The sequence below is a fragment of the Octopus bimaculoides genome, chromosome 1 (genome assembly GCF_046866305.1).
Source record: "Octopus bimaculoides isolate indiv1 chromosome 1, ASM4686630v1, whole genome shotgun sequence".
NCBI classification, from domain to species: Eukaryota; Metazoa; Mollusca; class Cephalopoda; order Octopoda; family Octopodidae; genus Octopus; species Octopus bimaculoides.
Genome location: NC_142928.1, coordinates 95,319,092 through 95,334,091, shown reverse-complemented (window position 1 = coordinate 95,334,091; position 15,000 = coordinate 95,319,092). Strand labels below are relative to the sequence as shown.

General features: G+C 36.4%; 1 protein-coding gene across 2 annotated transcripts in view; it reads left to right on the top strand.

Moving 5' to 3' along the window:
- The window catches only part of LOC106873159 (uncharacterized), a 329,246-nt gene that overhangs the window by 19,981 nt on the left and 294,265 nt on the right, over positions 1-15,000 (top strand). Inside the window, exon 1 of one of the 2 annotated variants that reach the window (XM_089354165.1) lies at positions 5,967-6,362. The exons of the other annotated variant lie outside the window; for it this stretch is intronic. The gene's annotated coding sequence lies outside the window, so the exon portion shown is untranslated. Of the gene's footprint in view, positions 1-5,966; positions 6,363-15,000 lie in introns of those variants that run through there. 2 annotated transcript variants of the gene reach the window in all.

Here is a 15,000-nt window from a genome sequence, read left to right as displayed (position 1 = left end):
GAGATTTTCCCTTGAGGCAGTTCAAGCAGATGAACGTCTTCAAACAATGCATATCACTACAATTTGGGTGTTTAAAATATTTTGCTTCAAACCTATCCAGTGAAAGCTGCTATACAGTATTGAGATCACACCTAACCCCAAAACCCGTTCAACCATGAAATCATGAGTTTTGAATTGAATGCTAGCTTATACTTGTGGATATTATTTAGCAACTAACAACTGAAAATGAGTCATCATACGTCATGGATTGTGAAAACGTCAAAATCAACATACAAAAAGTGATGTTTAATCAGAATGCTCTTCAAAGCATTTCGTTCTAATTTAGTAAAGCTAATTTAGTATCAAACATACTCTTAGATAAAGTGAAGTATATTTGCCATTTAAATGTGGCTGACCCCTAAGGGTGGATGTTACTGTTGCTTTTAGCCCCAGGAGAACATCTCCTCCAGCTGGCTTATCGACACATATCTGTGTCCTGTCTATTTTTGCCAAGGGAAGTTATCCTTCCCATCTTGATCTGCGATACGTACAGGAAAATAATTAAAAAAAAAGGAAAATTCCACAGACATCGTCCTGGTGAGAAAGAACTGGATATGATGGTCAATGTCACTTCACAGAGTCAACACAGTATGCGTGATGGGAGAAGAGACGAGTGAGTTTAGAGTGCCGAAGTGGAAGTGGCATGGCTTCTAATACTAGTTATCTCCGTGAAGTAGAAACGACTGTGGTAGTAATCGAAAAGACATAGAAGGAACTAGCACATCTATTAATCCAATGTTGAAGTGTGTTGGCGAAGGACTTGTTGTCCAGTCAATCGAGAGTCCTTTTGAGAAATACAATACGAGGTGTGTGTATGTATGTACGTATGTATGTATGTATGTATGTATATGCGTGCGTGCATGTATGTATGTATGTATGTATGTATGTATGTCAGTAGCACGTTAAACTGTAGCAATAGGCTATTGAGTGACTCGTCTGAGCTTTGATGAGAGTTGCTGGTTTTGGGGGATGAATTGCTTTCTAGCACTGAATAGGAAGGTCAGTTTTTGTTATGCTGAGGATGTACCTTCACCAGGAAAGATCCTTATTTATGGTGAGATACAACAGTGTTCCCTAGATATGCGTAGTGATTGTGTCTTTGGTCTCTTGGAGAGCAAAATGTCAAGAGCGAAATGTTAATCCCTCTGCGTAGCACCTTAGACAAGTGTCTACTATTACAGCCTTGGGATCTGTTCAGTTTGGCTCACAGATTTTTTAATTATTTTTTTTTAAACTAAACAGTTTGAAACTTCGTATACTGATGGAATGTCTCAGGCAAAACAAGCTTTACTTTGAACATATTTGACAAAATTTGGTATTTTAGAACTTATTTCGTGTTAAAGTTGTCGTATTTTGGTAATTTCAACTAATCAACGACGTGTATTCGGTTGAAGATAGCTACTGCTGTTTGCGATAGTAATCGAAGAGGAGAAATTTCCAGGTCATCTCTACTAAATGTCTTCATTCTGTTCTATTTGTAAGTCGGTCGATGATGATGTTACCTTTATCCTTTCTTCCTTTCAAATCAGCACCGTGCATTCCTTACTCTTTCCATCCCTTCTACACTATCAGCTAGCAACCAGCAAGAGACTTGTCACTTCCACTACAATTACTGCATTTGCTGGTGTCTAAGCCGCTATTTGTTTTGTTTTACCTTCATGTTTTGATAATGTTATTTCTCATCTAATAAAGACTTTTATATTGACGAAATGTGTTTGCTGCTGATAAAATCATGGCAATAAAAATACATCTCATAGTTGTAAAGTAAGGCATTTTGAAACTACATATACGTCAATAACAAAAAAGCTAGCTGCGGACTCGTTGCTCTATGGGTCTTTTAAACACCAGTGCGCTTTATGTGTGGATAAAACACCGATGTCGGGCAAACGAATAAATATATGTAAATAATATTTCTTCTTCCTGGGTGTTGATTCTTCGATGTTTACTGGTTTCTCCGACGGGAGAACCCCCCACTCCCTAAAAAAAGCGTGTAATATGCAACCAAGGCAGTAAACAATAAATAAAATAGAACAGAGTGGTGACATTTAGTAGAGATGACCCGGAAGTTGTTCCTCTTCGATTATTATCATAAAGAGCAGTAGCTTTCTTCAATCGAATACACGTCGTTGATTGGTTGGAATTACCCAAATACGACAACTCTAACATGAAGTAACTTCTAAAGTACCAAATTTTATCAAAAATGTTCAAAGTAAACCGTATTCTGCCTGAGACATTCCACCAGTTTCAAACTGTTTAGTTAAAAAAAAATTAATTAAAAAATCTGTGAACCGAACAGAACAGATCCTAGCCTCGGACCGACCAAAACCTTGTGAGTGAATTTGGTAGGCGGAAACTGAAAGAAGCCCGTAGTATGTGTGTTTGTATGCGCGCGTGTGTGTAAGTTTGTATATGTGTATTTTTTCTATGTATGTATTCCCACTATCTCTTGACAACCGATATTGGTTTGTTTACGTACCCGTAACTGAGTGGTTCGGCAGAAATGAGTACCACGGTCGATTCATTTGACTTCGACTAAAAGTTCTTTGAGGCGGTGTTACAGCATGGCTGCAGTCTAATGACTGAAACAGATAAAAGGTAAAAGATAAAGATAGTACATTTATCACGTACACCTGGCCCATAGGTATCTTTAGTACAGTCTGCTCTCTTAAAAACATTCAAACCTAATTTTTCGTTTAAAGGTGTTTCTTCCTTCCACCCATTAGCTTTGGAGGTCCTGCAAAGACTTTGGAAACTTCCTTTCCCCCACCCTTCTTGTTAAGACGTGTAAAGATAAAAAAAAAGATACCATCATGTATGCCTGTATTGCTACACAATGTAAAAATATTCTCATGATACATATATATAATTTGCTGTCATGCAAGAATAATATTAGCACTCCGTCGGTTACGACGACGAGGGTCCCAGTTGATCCGATCAACGGAACAGCCTGCTCGTGGAATTAACGTGAAAGTGGCTGAGTACTACACAGACATGCGTACCCTTAACGTAGTACTCAGGGAGATTCAGCGTGACAGAGGGGGGGGGGGGACATGGTTGGCCCTTTGAAATACAGGTACTACTCATTGTTGCCAGCTGAGTGGACTGGAACAACATGAAATAAAGTATATTGCTCAAGGGCACATCGCGCCGCCGGGAATTGAACTCTCGGCCTTACGATCGTGAGCCAAATATCCCTAACCACTAAGCCAAGTGCCTTCACAAGAATGATATTATCGATTTCTTAGACACCCAGAATTAAATTTCTCCATTTATACACACTAGTATTAAGATATTTCTCATACAACTTGATTTATTGTAAAATATTGTAATAAAAGTGAAATTTTGGATCACACACACACACACACACACACACACACACACACACACACACACACCTGCGTGGGCCACAAACTATGAATATTTCTAAACTATAAATAGGTAGGTTTTTAAATTGCGTATTAACTGTTATCTTTTGTACACTGAACTTTACAATCGAAAACAACTTTATTACTCCTGCCCCACCCCACTCTCGCTTCTCTTTCTGTATATATACATACATAGGTACACACACACACATGCACGCACGCACGCACACACATGCACGCACGCACGCACACACACACATACATCTGTTCAGTTTGGCCCACAGATTTTTTAATTAATTATTTTTAACTAAACTGTTTGAAACTTCGTATACTGGTGTAAAATCTCACGCAGAACACGTTTTACTTTGAACATTTTTGATAAAATTTGGTACTTTAGAAGTTATTTCATGTTAAGTTTGTATTTGGGTAATTTTAACCAATCATCGACGTGTATTCAGTTGAAGAAATCTACTGCTGTTTGCGATAGAGGAACAACTTCCGGGTCATTTCTGCTAAATGTCACCACTCTATTCTATCCGCATATTATTATTTCTTCCTTTCTAGTCAGCACCGTGCATTCCTTACTCTTTCCTTCTCTACTGGCAGACAGTCACCTCTACACTATCAACTACTAACCAGCGAGCGAACTTGTCACTGCCACTACAATTACCGTATTTTCCGATGTATAAACGTCTACCTGGAAAATTTAGTGTGTAGCTTATAGAAAGGGGCGCCTAATATGTGTGCTTTTTTTATAAGTTTCAGGAGGAAAATAATTTGTGTATGGAGATCGACTGATTCCACTGATTTTTTCAGAGAAAAGGTCGGTTGATGAACAACGTGAAAGACTACGGCTCCAGTACATTAGTGCCTGGAAAAAAAAAATCATATTTGTTTTGTTTTACCTTCATGTTTGATAATGTTATTTTCATCTAACAAAGACTTTTATTTGGAAGAAATGTGTTTGTTGTTTATTATAGTAAGATAAAATCATAACAATAACAGTACATCACATAGTTGTAAATTTAGGCATTTTGAAACTACATACACGTCAATAACAAAAAAGCTAGCTGCGGACCCGTAGCTGAATAGGTCTTTTAAACACCAGTGCACTTTATGTGTGGATAAAACCAAAATTTCCCCAAAAATTCAGCCCTGCGGCTTAAACACCAATGTCGGGCAAACGAATAAATATGTAAATAATAATTCTTCCTTCTTGGTGTTGATTCTTCGATGTTTACTGGTTACTCCGACGTGAAAAGAAAAACAAAAAAGCGTGTAATATGCAACATAGGCAGTTTTTTAGCCCAACATTTACATGCTGCTATTTATAACCTTATGTAATGTCCTTCAAGGTCCATCCAATGCGCCCCGCTCCAAAAAAATTATTCCATGTTCTCTCGAAAGTTTATAAAATACTTTTGACGCCAAAAATATACGTGCATGTATGCGCAGACAGACAGACAGACAGACAGACAGACAGACAGGCAGACAGACAGGTAGACAAACAGACAGACCAACAGACAGTCAGGCAGACAGACAGAAAGACAGACAGGCAGGCAGGCAGACAGGCAGACAGGCAGACAGACAGACATCTATGTTTTAAGCACCGTTTTCTTCTATTTATATGCCAACGTTTCCCGCAGCATCCTTTTTCTGCAGCCCGCAGTAGATTATTTAGCGGTCTTTCAGCTAGACGTGCAGTGCATTTTTACTCTATTATCACACTGATGATGATCTTCGCCAGTAGCAACCGACCATCGCTGCCAGAATTAAATGATGTTATGCGATCGTCGCTGCTAGTATTAAATGGTGTTATGAATAAGACTGCCTGCAGTATGCATCATTTGTCATCTAGAACAGGGGTTTTCAAACTGTGGTCCGCGGACCACAGGGGTCCGTGGACAGCAAATACTTTTAATGGGCAATTTGATTTTATATATGTTTTTTAATCGAAATCTTTTAATTGACAACAAAGCTATTTGTTTAAAACTGTTAAATAAATAAATGTAAAAATATATGTTATTTTAAGCAAATATTTATGTATAAATTTCATAAGCGTTTATAAGGTAAAGCCTGAAATATAAAGGGGTCCGCAAGTCAAAAAGTTTGAAAACCCCTGATCTAGAATGTAGTCGACTTCATTTCGCGGCTGAACGTTTGAAGTTATTCAGATCTTTCTGAACAGACTGTTCCTGCAATAAGCCTTTTCGCCTCAGCCATGGTGCCTAAACGTTCTCCTCTTTCATCTCTCTTTCCCAATTCGAATTTTCTAACGTTTCTCTGTTTATGAATGTATATATATGTGTGTGTGTGTGTGTGTGTACATGTATATATATATACATATATACATACATGTAACATGTATATATATATATATATATATATATATATATATATATATATATATATATATATATATATATATGTATATATGTATATGTAGGTGTATATGCATACACATACACGTACACACATTACTTGTGTAGCAAAATATAAACATACGTATACTCTTAAGCTTATCTACATAGTTATATGTGTGCGTATATGTATGTACGTATCATTCTCGTTCCTTACTCACACACACACACACACACACACACACACACACATACACACACAATATGCGTGTATGTGTGAGTACAGAAAGAAAGAAAGAAAGAAAGAAAGAAAAAAGGTGAGAGATATAGATAAAAACGTATATGTCTGCGTGCATATGTATATGCGGTATCTATATACTCTGGACTATATTTCAACAACAAAAATAAAGACTAAACGTGTAAGGTCTATCGAAATCATTTATTAGTAATATGAGATAACGTATATACAACCAAATGGGAAAGTGAAATTTTCGTCAAATATCGGTCAGTCGGCTAAAATTAATGAAATTGTTAAAGCAATAAGGCGGAACAAGCTTACAGATTTCTAATTGCGTTAAAACCCTGTTACCTGATATTGGTAAGTCCAACCATCTCCAATTATTTGTGCATAATTCATAATTATGAATATAGATAGAAATTTCTTTAACAAGTATATATATATATATATACATATATATATAATGTATGTAAGTACGTATATCATCTATACGTATGTAGCTAGATAGATATTTGTGTGTGAATGTATGTATGTATGTATATGGATATATATATATATTCTTTAGTACTGTTAGAATTTTTGAATGTTATAAAATTTTCGCCAAGTTTCATTTTGTTTGTTTAAAAAACAGTAGAAATAATTGAGTGCCTTTAAATGTCAGACTGGAGCAACAGTATAGATTTCTGTGTCAAGTAGGTACATTCAGAATATGACAGAATCGTCCGTTTCTTGTGCACATTCATTTCTGTGTACCAAATTTCTAGCGAAGCTTCAAGAAAATTTCCATTCATAGCATATATATATTAGCAGACTAAGAAATATTCGTTTCAGATTTTGGCACAAGGTCGGAAATTTTGAGGGAGGGGTAAGTCGATTCAACAGGTACTTATGTTATTGACCCCGAAATTTTCTACTTCCTCCGCCCGTTTCTTCGGACTGGAACAAGCTCATCTTGTAGGAAAATTGATATGTTACTGAAACTCTCCAAAGCATGGAACAGTAATTAAGAAAACATCCACAACAAAAGTCTCCATCAAAAATCTCACGAATACATTAATACACAAGCTTGAGTATGTATGTATGTATGTATGTATGTATGTATGTATGTATGTATGTATGTATGAATGCATGTATGTATGTATGTGTGTATATATGTATGTACATGCATGTGTGTGTGTGTGTGTGTGTGTGTGTATACAGCGTAGCACTTTAAACAAGTGCCTTCTAAAACAGCCCCGACCCATGCCTGGTGAGTGGATTTGGTAGATGGGAACTGAAAGAAAGCAGTATGTGTGTATATATAGGTTGGGATATTTTCTTTATAGAAACAGCCTGATAAATGTACGAACGTTTCAGATCTATTAGATTCTCACCAGATGCAAGTAAAATTTTTACCAATTTGTAAGGGTTGTACGTTCGTGGTTTTGTGACAGCAAGTTCACTTTACATCGAAGTGACTCCAGAATCCTTTAATTTCCACTTAGCGGTACATTTGACAAGGGAGTTCTGTCTACACTCGGTTTGATTAATACTTTGTGAATGCTGTTTAATGAACGTTTCACAACCCCACCAATTATGCATACGTACATACATACATGCATGCATACATGCATACATTTGTGTGTGTGTGCGTGATATTGTACACACGCGCGCACAAACACGACGAGTTACGGAAAATTATTATGAGTGCGTATGTCGTTGACCGTGTATGTCTTTGTGTTTGACATCATCCGCATCACCGGCCAAAACGGTTCTTTAACTAATTGGTAAAATATAGTTTTAAAAGAAGTACACTGTATCATATGATCACCTACATCCTACAGACTATAAAACAAAGCTATATGAAAACAGAAATTTGCAGCAAAGCTGCGTGATTTTTGTGTCAGTCGTAGCATGCAGACCATCATATAACTTGTTTTATTCTCTTCCTCCGTTCTATATGACATGCGCATTGCGTTTTTATTCTTCTCTTCCGTTTTATGAATTCAGTGTGCACATGTGTATAGCGTGTTCATACTTCGCTTTCCGGTTTTTATTCAAAGCTGTTCATATATCACAACCATCTCACGAACGTGCGTTCGTGAGGAGCACTTTTTGCTCCGATCGTTGTAAAAATAATATAAACAGATAATACAACCAAACTTTATAGAATTCCCAACAGAGATAGGCACATAATAATGGGAAATATCGTATTGCAAAACCAGATTTACATATAACTCGCAAGCAACATACATGCATCAAAAATAGGATGACTACGTCACTGATGACGTGAAATGGCAAAAACGTGTATTTTGGGAAACATGATGTTTTCATAGCCAAAATAGGAATATGATGATGGAAAATATGAATCCAATGACGTGGATCACTGACAGTCTAACTATAAAATTAGAGCTTCAAAATCTACATAAGTACTGGTTTTGATGTATGCATAAAAAAAAACTGCCCTCTATAAACTGGGGTAGTACAGAAGAGGACGCCACTTGAGGTCCTGAAGATGAAAGTCACATAACCTGAAACGTAGATAGAAATGAGTTAAGAACTTTATCGCTCCAAACTAACTACATTGATTTGATATATGGGCACGAAAAAGCAAACAATGAAAATGTAATAATTAGAACATAGTCGTCATTTCAGGACATGCAGTGAAGAGCTTTGTAGAAATGATATCTCCTTCTTTGACGCTTTTCCTGAGTGGAACTGTTACGGATAGTGATAGCAGAGCAATATCGGTTGTACATCCCGAGTTTTCCCAGCCTAGAAGTTTGCTCATATATATATATAGAGAGAGAGAGAGCGATATATATATATATATATATATATATATATATATATATATATATATATATATATATATATATATATATATGTGTGTGTGTGTGTGTGTGTGTGTGTGTGTGTGTGTGTGTGTGTGTGTGTGTGTGTGTAATATAATATGTGACAATTATTCGGTTGCCATAATAAAACTCCGAGTATCGAATGTCGGGTCGGAAACCTGCACCGGCATCTCTTCAATTATCGAGGCAATTAAAATATGTGATGAAAATGACTGGAGTTTTATTATGGCAACCGAATATTGTATGACAAATAAATTCCTCTGTTTACATAATATCGAGGTCTCTTTCATTCTTTTGTTGTCTTACCATTACTATTAATGTATATATATATATATATATATATATATACAAACATATATAAATCTCCGTTGACAAGCTGCTGGTATTTATAGTGTTAAACACTTTCGGCATGCAAATTAGGGACTCCTTCATCGAGTAACTGCTGCATTTGTTGAATATATATACAGTTTGGCTGCTTGTTTCTCCGGAGACTGTCAGAATGAGGTAGACGCCTCTGATGAGAATCCAATAAGGTTCGAAAATCGATTAAGGTCGTTCATCATTTTTTTTCAGTCTGCGGAGACATGGCTAAAAAGTTGCCCTGTTTATAATTATACCATATGTTACACAAACACACACACGCACATGTATATATATTAACAAAATGGAGGTATAGTAATAAAAATTTATCACCAAAAATCCAACATATTTTCTTACAGCTGTTTCAATAAAGCCTAAAGATGAAAGTAGCAATCATTAATCATTATATTTGGCAAAATCTCATCAGAAGGATAGGAAAAGATATACCGTCAGGTTATTAGGTGTTTTGTTTTCGAATCATCTCAGCAGCCTGAATATTATTTTATTGCTAATATTGGTATAAACCTGGGTTAGGGGGTCATAAGTTGTTTTAGTGGGTGATGGATAATATGTGAATATAATCAGAGTGATAATTGGTAAATAAATAAATAAAGGTTAGATAGTGAGTTATAGTGAAGAATAGTATCATGAATGAGGGAATAAATAAAAAGTATATGGCTGTGTGGTAAGAAGCTTGCTTTCCAACCACATAGTTCCGGGTTCAGTCCCACTGCGTAGCACCTTGGGTGAATGTGTTCAACTATAGCCTCAGGCCGACCAAGGCTTTGTGAATAGATTTGGTAGACGGAAACTGAAATAACCCTATATATATATATATATATATATATATATATATATATATATATATATATATATATATATATATATACATACATATATATATGGGATGACTCGATACATACATATATATATATATATATATATATATATATATATATATATATATATATATATATATATATATATATATATGTATGTATATATGTATGTATATATATATATATATATATATATATATATGTATATATATATACATACATATATATATGGGATGACCCGATACATACATACATGTATGTATCGGGTCATCCCATAAATAATGCGGTTTTTTTCAATTACATGAACTAAAAGTCGGAGATGAACGGGATAAACTACCTCCATCAACTTGCTATAAAAGGAGGTTGCAGTATATGGGGATCGGACAATAAGCGTAAACCAGTGTCAGCAGTGGTTCCAGAAGTTTCGAGCCAGAAACTACAGCCTAGAAGAGGAGCCTCGTACTGGAAGATATGTAGAGTTCGACGAAGACATCCAGCAGACCCGGATGAAACAAAATCTCATCGTAACTGTTGAGGAACTAGAAGAGTAGCTTGGATTTAGTCATTCAACCATTCATCGACATCTGAGTGCCATCGGAAAAGTCAGCAAATTGGGTCATTGAGTTCCTCACAAACTTTCCGAGTATAATCCTGCGTAGAGAGTGAATGTGTGCTTTTCTTTGGTGTCACGTCTAATCAATGAACTTTTTTTGGAACGAATAACGACTGGTTGCGAGAAATAGGCTCCCTTTAAAAATGTCATGCACCGATGACAGTGGGTACGGAAAGGAGAAACACTGGCACCCCAGACTAAAGAAGGTCTTCACCCACGTAAAGTGTTGCTATCTGTTTGGTAGAATATAAAAGGTTTAGCCGACTTTGAACTTCTAAACCCAAGCCAAACGATAACAAAGCATTGAAGAAGGAATACATTTGTTTAAGCATGAAGATGTAATTGTTTATTGAAAGACTAATCAAAGAACAAAAAATGTGATCTGTAATTTGCTTATTTGATATTTTATGCCAGTTGAATGGGACAAACTGTTGGCTTCTCAGCTAATGTGTTGCTAATTCATATGTTGTCTCTGTACTTGCACGATTGAAATACCAAATTCCTGAAACCTTTGTTGCTTTATTCATTTATGAGGTTAAAAGCAGAATATTAAAGGAGATAGCTCTTTGAAACAGAGGCATGAGTGTATATACTGTGTTGAGAGCGTATCTTCATATGCAAATAATAATAATAATAATAATGGAAGGCCAAACAAAAAAAAAAGAAATAGACATATACAATAATCTTAAGTATGAAATGGCCCGGCTATGGAAAATAAAGGAGAAGATAGTGCCAATTATTGTTGCGTCCTTGGGGACAGTATCAGAAGGCATCAAGAGGAATATAAAGGAAATCGAGATAGAGTACCCAGAAGAACTGTTACAAAAAGTTTATCTCCTTGGCACAGGCAGAATAATCAAGAAAGTATTAGATATTTGAAAAGAACAGGTAGCACGATACCGTAGGCTGCAGGTAGCAAACCCGCTACGCATGCAAGACTCCAAGTGTTACAACAAAACTTCAGCTAAAAAGAATAATGATAATAACAAATGCATAAATAAGCGAAGTTCGACTGAGATTAAATGGCCTGCATGCTTTTATCGCTGTAACCAGCAGTATCAGTGAAATTTTTGCAGAGCCTTCCTAGAACTGTGAGTAAGTATTCAGAAAACAGAATAACTCCCATGTGATGTATGCGACATTGACCGCAGTTCATCAAAACAAAATTTGGTTATCATGGAGAGACTTTAGACGTAATTATTACATTTTCTTTGCCATTGTTTACATTTACGTTTTATCAATGTTTGTTATCTGCTTTAGTCGTAATCAGTTTATAGGGGTAAATATAAATAGAAGTACACGTAAACTATTTGGATTAGAAATATAGTAGCTTTTTGTTTGTTTATTACCAATTAGTTTCGGCTTTGATCCCATCACAAGTGTCTTGCGACGCATACGCAAATCCGCGCGTTTGTGTGCGTCTGCATCAGCAAAGACTTGTGGGGTCAATGTGTCGATGAAAATTAGATTATGATATTTATGTAGTGGTTACGCGTCTTTACACACAAGTTGCTTTGTCTTTTCTCTTTATAATGAGGATAAAATAAGAAGCAAGCAAAGTACTGAGGGCTTTGCTTGATTGCAAAGATCACATTGTACAGTGGTGTTGGGAGAACGGCAGGACTTCCTTTTGTACCCCCCCCCCCACCAAAAAAAAACACCCCTTTTTTATTTAAATTTTTTTATACACACACCCTCGTTTTCGGCTACGGAGAATACGAATCTGCAAAAAAATTGACAAAAATCGGCATTTTGAAATTACCCCCCCCCCCACACACACACACACACATACTAAATTCTTCATTTTTAACTTTTTTCAGGATATTTTTTTCAAAATATGCGGAAAAATACGGAGATTATGATCCTGAAAAAAATTTCCAAAACTTTTTGCAAAATTTTTTTTTCACAATTTTTTCTTTCAAAATATGCGAAAAAATATGGAGATAATGATTCTACTTAGGGTTAGGGTTAGGGTTTTAGGGTTAGGGTTTTAGAGTTAGTGTTTTAGGGTTAGGGTTAGGATTTTAGAGTTAGGATTTTAGGTTTAGGGTTAGGGTTTTAGGGTTAGAGCTTTAGGGTTAGGGTTAGGGTTAGGGTTTTAGGGTTATGGTTAGGGTTTTAGGGTAAGGGTTGGGGTTTTAGGGTTAGGGTTACGGAAAAAAGTGAAGAATGAAGAAATTGGGGATGGAGGGGTAAGGGGGCAAGCAATTTTAAAATTCCGACTTTTGGCAATTTTCCGGAATCTCTGTATCCGAAAATGTGAGTTTTTTGGCAAAAAAAAAAAAAATTAAAAAGAACAATAATTTACGAGAAAATGGTGGGGCGCGGAAGGAAGTCTTGGTGAACTATAATCGACAAAAATCTGTTGTTTCAGCATGGCTATAGTCCATTGACTGAATCCAGTAAAAAAAAATTTTTTAAGTAAGAATTAACGCTAATTGCTTGCGACGTTTCTGCAAAGGCGAGCGGAAAGGGAAGGGGAAAGGGAGAAAAAAATCTAAATTACTACATCCGCAGTGATCACAGTAGGTACCAATTGTACAAACAACAATATTCACACAAATCTGTAGGTAGATGCACACCACACACCAAGTGAAAAGAAATCACACTATTTCACGTGAGAGTTAACGTAACGTCTATTACAAAAGCATTAATGATCTGCGCTCTGTTTTTTTTTCTTTTTTTTTTGCGTTTCACCGCTTTTGATCTTGAACTGAACTATTCAACAGTTTATCTTCTTTATATTGTTTTGCTCTATTCCCTCTGCCATTTTGGAGGATTTTGGAAGATGTCGCATGTGTGTGACTCGTTCAACATTTTTGATAGCGCTTTGTAAAGTTTTGTCATTTTTCTTTTCTTTTCCTATCTCCTTCATTTTTTCCCTTTTTCTTCTTTCCCCCCACCTTATTCTTGTATATTCGTTGCTCTTTATCTCCCAATCACCGACGACTGCCGACTGGGGGGAGTTGCCACCACTTCAACCTATCCATTCTTGGTGGCGGAGGCATGCGTCGAACGACCAACTGGAGCGACTATGTGACAATAGATCGACCTCTGACCTCTCATTCTCCAGCAACTTCGGTACGCTCGAGAGAAGCTAACCTCTCTCCACCACGGGTTCCGAACGGAAGTAACCCGACCAACCCCGCCACTCCTACAACTTTCAACCCCAACCACCACCCGATCTTCGTTCCAGACCCACCGATAGATACGGAATTAACCCTGCCAACCCCACCACTCCTACAACATTTAACCGTGATATTGAACCGTTGCGTGTGTTATTGTAATTCACGTAATGAACCTCCTGAGATACAACAAAAACAATGGTTAACTTTACATCTAATATGGATGATTTTGTAGGTTAATTATAGTACTGCCAATAATTAATCAGAAATTAGGAATGAAATGTCTAAAACCAAATATTATATATTTAAAATTAAGAAGGAGAGAAACAAATTTCAAAAATCGGTGTACATATTCATTCAATCCATTTCAAATTATCGAAATTCTTCACAACATACAATATACATAGATGCGTTCACATATACGAGACATGATAAAAATTTATAAGAATTCATAAACACATATACATACGAAGATTTATAAATATATAAAAATTCATAATTATATAAACATTTATATACATATAAGAATTGCGAGGTCCGAATGTCTGTATTAGAATCAATGAGGAGGGGAGATAAGAAATTTAGTATAAGATGATTCATGAGGAATCCTTAATAAGTACAAAATCTTACGGCCGTTTCGAGAAGATATGGGTTGATATGGACGAGCTATCTCGCTAGAGTTAACTCAAGTTACACATTAAATAACTATAGTCATGTAAGTGACTCGTAAAAGAAAATATAGGTTAATACCAAAAGTGGTCAAGCGGCTGGCTGGTCGAATCGTTACGCATCGGGTAAAATGCTTAGCAATATTTCGTCCGTCTTTACCTTCTGAGTTCAAATTCCGCTGGGGAAAGCTCTGCCTTTCATTCTTGCGAGGTCGGTAAAATAAGCATCAGTTGAACACTGGGGTAGATGTATTCGACTTATTCCCTCTCCCGTAATTGATGGCCTTGTGCCAAAATTTAGAATCAATATTAAAAGCGGTCTTTAAGGCGAATCGTTAACACGCCGAGAAAGAGGCTGCGCGGTATTTCATCGGCCCTTAAGTCGGAGTTCAAATACCGCCGAGGTCGACTCTGTCCCTTTCCCATCCTTTCGGAGTCGATAAAATGAGTACCAGCTGAATACTGATATTGATGTAATCGACTTATCCCTCACCCGAAATTGCTGGCCTTGTACCAAAATTTGAAACCAATCTTCTTTTCTACTCTAGGCACAAGGCCC